Below are 6,084 nucleotides of genomic sequence, written 5' to 3'. Positions count from 1 at the left end.
TCCAGGATTGTGCCACTTGCCAACTTTGGTGAGAAAACAAAGTGCTTTTTTTTGTTCAGTTTTCCTTTTAACCTTTCTAAATTATTCCACCATTCAATCAGATCATGGCTGATCTCTGGAGGAACTTCACATAATTGACTTTGCTCTAAATTCCTTAATACTGTTGGATAGCTAAAGTGTGTCATACTTAAGTTAAAATTTAAAAAATAATCTGGCATCTGTTGCCATTTGCAGAAGGGTGTTCCAAGATTCTATCATTTTTTACTGGAAGAATTGCACTGAAAGCTAGGTCCCCAGTGATGCCATGGGTCCTGGAATCCCCAGTATGGGGATTTGTTTCTCATGAATCTCCCTTCCTATTCCTCTATACGTTAGAAATTTTGATCAATTCATCTTTTAACCTTATAAATTCCGTAGAACACAACCCTGGTTTGTGTAATTGGATCTGTGCTACACTCCCTCAAAGGCCAATACAGAGGAACCTCGATTATTCAAAGGACACGGGCAGAGAATATTTCATTCAGTTAATGAAATTCTGGACAACTGAATGCAGGATAACGTAGTTTATCGAAGCATCGGGACCTTGCGATCTTGCTAGATAATCCAATATTCGGATAATCAAATGCCGGATAATTGAGTTTCCTCTGTATATCCATTCTAAATTGCAGCACCCAGACAAGTCTGCAGTTTTCAGGTGTAGTCCATCCAAGGTTTTGTATAACTGAAGCATGTCTTTTACCTATTAGATTAGATTACTTACAGTGTGGAAACAGGCCCTTCAGCCCAACGAGTCCACACCGACCAGCCGAAGCGCAACCCACCCAGACCCATTCCCCTACATTTACCCCTTCACCTAACACAATGGGCTATTTGTGGTCTATTCTTCTTTCTACAATGGCATTCCATTCGGCTTTTTGATTATTTTCTGTATATGTTGACAGCATTTTAATGATATGTAGACCCACATTTTTTTTAGACATCTTCTGTTTCTAGTTTCTCATCATTTAAAAATACTCTGTTCTCTCGTTTATGTTCAACTTTGATCACTTCACTTTTGACAATCTTGAAATCCGTGTGCCAGAACTTGATCATTCATTTACTCCCAAAATGGTATGGACTTTCTGACAAGCAGCAACAATCATCACTTAAACCTTCCCTGCCGCAACATTGCTTCTCATTCCTTGCACTGTAGTCAGAGCCTAGAATTGTGCACTGCAGCATCCTGTGCAATCTATCACAGAACTGTAGCATTGGGGAACAATAGAGTACAGCCTCTTTTTATGACACCCGCTGCTCTAACATAATCTTGAAGGTCCAGTAGAAATGTTAGTGAAAGCGTGAATCTCGGTGAATTGTTGTGCAGATGAATGTGTGAATGGGTAGGGTGGTAACATGAGCTGACATTGGTGAAGTAAGTTTGGAAATAGGTAGGATGAATGAGATTGGTGAGTCGGTAGGTAGAGTGGATGAGGCGGTAGGTGGGTCAGGAGGCAGATGGAAAGGGAGGCTGGTGAGGAAATAGGTGGATTAGGTGCACCAATACGTGAGATGGTAGTCAGGTTATTGGAGGTTACCCAGGTTCTTTGTGGGGTTCAGGTGGGTGTTAGTAATTTATCAGTTGGTGGAGTAGGAGGGTAATAATTTGGAAATGAGATGATGCAAATCAGTGATCTTGACCACAACTGTGAGGTCAAGAGACTTCTTGTGAAACTCCCAGTGGACCCTTAGATCGCAGATTCCAGAAGGGCAACTTCCTTGATGGCGAGATCCAATTTCCTCATGAGGAATTTTGTTTCACCCCAACATCCAGCTGTGGGACCACAACATCTCTCCTCCTTTGTGCCCAACTTGCAAGAATTTTCACTGCAGAAATATTTACTTCATCTTTTCTTTTAGGGACATGCTGGTGTTAAGAAAGACCAAAGTCACGAGTGCTCCATGCTGTGTATTAGAGCTCACTACTAGCTTTAAGAGGGGACTGACACTAGATGTGAAGGCCATGGCACTGCAATCATACAAAGAGATAGATGGATCAATGTCATGTTTTACTAACCACAAACAAATTGGGCATGGACATGCAGTCACTCATAAGCTTTTTGAGCTCAGAATGGAGGAGAGATTTGTTGCTCGCCTAATAATTTTGTTATGAGTTTATTTGAGCCTGGCAGATACCATCAGTTTATTCTTGTTTCCTCTTCTGTTTCATTTTGGTATAATGTGCAGTGAATTATGAATAAATTACATGGTCCTTTGTGGTCAATTTTCTGAACGATCTTTATCCCATTACAGTCTTCTGGCAGTGCAGCACCTTTAAAAATCAGGGTTGTTAAGTTTAATTTTGAAATCTACTGTGACTAGCAAAATATCACTAGTGTTTTCTCTAGCGAATGCATCCAGGAAGTCATTATTTAGCCATTTGCAATATTTTTATTCGTCTTCAGTTTCAGTTCATTTTGCTTCTTTAAAGAGTTTTGGTATTTTGACAACTATCTGATCATTATAATAATGGAAGAATTTTGTAGTGTTGTATTTTCCCTCTAAAAAAGTTGAGTTCTCTCCCTTTTAACTTTCAGTTAAAATGGCCTTAATCTTTGGGTCAGTGACAATACTGTATATATTGTCATTACCCAATGATTTTTGTTGAGCCCAATACCACTGAAGCCGTCTTCTGGGATCTTTTAGTCCCAGGTATGACAGAAATGAGCAACACAGTATCTGCTAAGGAACTTCTAATGGAGAGTGGTAGAGTTGGAAGAAGAGAGGACCCTCTTTATGGCATTAGCTGCCATATGCTGGTAAGTATTTAAAGGTTAGTCTTATAACAATACAGGATGTATCTGAATTCTCTGTGTTGGGTGCCTTGATATCAAATGATCAAGTGGTATTTGGGTATGGTCAGGTGGTGATGGAGGTGAGTTAAGTGATTTATGGTTGTCAGTTGTGGAGTTACTTAGATTATAAACAAAATTTTAATCTTGTGTTTCTTTGATAACTATTAAGGTGAATTGTTTGGATCTTTCCCAAGTCTCTAATTCTAAAACTGTCGGATACATTTTCTATTTTTGATTAGATTAGATTAGATTACTTACAGTGTGGAAACAGAGCCTTCGGCCCAACAAGTCCATACTGACCCTCCGAAGAGCAACCCACCCAGACCCATTCCCCTACATTTACCCCTTCACCTAACACTACGGGCAATTTAGCATGGCCAATTCACCTAACCTGCACATCTTTGGCCTATTTGTTTTAATAATTCACAGAATGTGGGCATCACTGGCTGGGCGAGCATATATTTCTCACTCCTCACTGCCATGATGGTTGTGATGATCTGCCACTAATGTCCTTGACAAGGGATCTATACCTGTGGTATACTGTGACAAAGGGATCTCCAGGATGTAGACGTAGTGTCAGTGAAGGAGGATCATTGATAGTTCCAAGTCAGGACTGTGTGCAGCTTGGAGACAATGTGCAGGTGTTGGTGTTCCCATGCAAACACTACCCTTGAACTTCCAGGTTATTGAAGTCGAGGATTTGGAAGGTGCTGTTGAAGGAGGCTTGATAAATTACTGTAGTCATCTTGTAGATTTGATTTGATTTGTATATTGTCACATGTATCTTGTTACAAAATATAGTAGAAAGTGTTGGAAAGTGTCGCCACTCTCTGGCACCATCTTAAAACACAGAAAAATAAACCAAAATATGGAACATAAAGGCAGAAAAATAAAGAAATAATGAAAAAATGTCCAACATTACAATCCTTGTTAAGTGCTCCATCATGGGCCATGGGCTTGGTGTCCAGTCATGAGTCTGTTTCAATGCGCTGCCACTGCTGGAATGAACGTTGCCACGCTTCTGTGTCAATTCACCTACACCAGTGCACTTGCCACTGTGAGTCCTTCACGGACCTTGCCAATGCAGATGTTACAGATGCTGTCGGATACGACATCAGCCCAAATACAACTCCACCCCTGCCAAGAGTCCACTTTGGGCCCACCCTGCAATGCAGCTGCTGCAGATACCAAAGGATCATGTACTGGGCCCAAACTCACATCCAACACCATCTCCATGAATCTGTGCCGGATGCAGATGTTGGCAGGAACCCAAACATACCTCTGCCACCTCCACCACAAGACTGTGCTGCTGGTATCTTCGAGTAAATACTGCTGGGTAGATTCGAGTCTCTGCTGCTGAGTATATTCGAGTCTGTGCTGCTAGGTATATTCGAGTCTGTGCTGCTAGGTATATTCGAGTCCATGGTGCTGAGTATATTCAAGTCCATGCTGCTGAATATATTTGAATTTGTGCTGCTGGGTATATTCGAATATGAGCTGCTGGGTATAATAGAGTCTGTGTTGCTGGGTATATTCGAGCCTGTGCTGCTGGGTATATTTGAGTCTGTGCTGCTGGGTATATTTGAGTCTGTGCTACTGTGTATATTTGAGTCCGTGCTGCTAGGTATATTGGAGTACATGCTGCTGGGTATATTCGAGTATGAGCTGCTGGGTATAATTGAGTCTGTGTTGCTGGGTATATTCGAGTCCATGCTGCTGGGTATATTTGAGTCTGTGCTACTGTGTATATTTGAGTCCGCGCTGCTAGGTATATTGGAGTACATGCTACTGGGTATATTCGGGTCCATGCTGCTGGATATATTTGAGTATACATGCTGCTGGGTAAATTCGTGTCTGTGTTGCTCGGTATATTCATGTCTGTGCTGTTGGATATATTCGAGTATGTGCTGCTGGGTATGTTCGGGTACGTGCTGCTGGTATAATCAGTCAGTGTAGTTGAGTCTATTTGAGTCCATGCTGCTGGGTATGTTTGAGTACATGCTGCTGGGTATATTTGAGCCCGTGTTGCTGAGTATATTAATGTATGTGCTGCTGGGTATATTCGAGTCCCTGCTTCTGGGTGTATTCAAGTCCGTGTTGCTGGGTATATTCAGTCTGTGCTGCTGATGGGTATATTCGAGTCTCTGCTGCTGGGTATATTTGAGTCCGTGCTGCTGAGTATATTAATGTATGTGCTGCTGGGTATATTCGAATCCCTGCTGCTGGGTATATTCGAGTCCGTGCTGCTGGGCATATTTGAGTCCGTGCTGCTGCTGGGTATATTCGTGTCACGCCACTGGGTATATTCGAGCCCGTGTTGCTGGGTATATTCGGGTTCGTGTTGTTGGGTATGTTCGAGTCCGTGCTGCTGGGTATATTTGAGTTGTTCTACTGGGTATATTTGAGTACATGCTGCTGGGTATATTTCAGTCCATGCTGCTGGGTATATTTGAGTACATGCTGCTGGGTATATTCGAGTCCCTGCTGCTGGGTATATTTGATTCCGTGCTGCTGAGTATATTAATGTATGTGCTGCTGGGAATATTCGAATCCCTGCTGTTGATTATATTTGAGTCCGTGTTGCTGGGTATATTCAGTCTGTGCTGCTGGGTATTTTCAAGTACATGCTGCTGGGTATATTCGAGTCTGTGCTGCTGGGCATATTTGAGTCCGTGCTGTTGATGGGTATATTCGTGTCATGCAACTGGGTATATTCGAGCCCGTGTTGCTGGGTATATTCGGGTTCGTGTTGTTGGGAATGTTGGAGTCTGTGCTGCTGGGTATATTTGAGTTGTGCTACTGGGTATTTTTGAGTACATGCTGCTGGGCATATTTGAGTCCATGCTGCTGGGTATATTCGAGTGTGTGCTGCTGGGTATATTCAAGTTCGTGCTGCTGGGTATATTCGAGTGTGTGCTGCTGGGTATTTTCCAGTCCGGTTTGCTCAGTATATTCAAGTATGTGCTGCTGGGCATATTTGAATCCGTGCTGCTGACAGTTATATTCGAGTCATGCTACTGGGTATATTTGAGACTGCTTCTGGGTATATTCCAGTCCATGCTGCTGAGTATATTTGAGTCTGTGCTGCTGGGTATATTCCAGTCCATGCTGCTGAGTATATTCAAGTCCGTGCTGCTGAGTATATTCAAATCCGTGCTGCTGAGTATATTCGAATCCGTGCTGCTGGGTATCTTCGAGTATGTGTTGCTGGGTATAATTGAGTCCGTGCTGCTGATAGTTATATTCGAGTCAT

This window comes from Chiloscyllium plagiosum, unplaced genomic scaffold (genome assembly GCF_037043375.1).
Source record: "Chiloscyllium plagiosum isolate Xiang-an unplaced genomic scaffold, Cpla_swu_hap1 HiC_scaffold_10, whole genome shotgun sequence".
Lineage (NCBI taxonomy): Eukaryota > Metazoa > Chordata > Chondrichthyes > Orectolobiformes > Hemiscylliidae > Chiloscyllium > Chiloscyllium plagiosum.
This window is presented reverse-complemented; position numbering follows the sequence as displayed.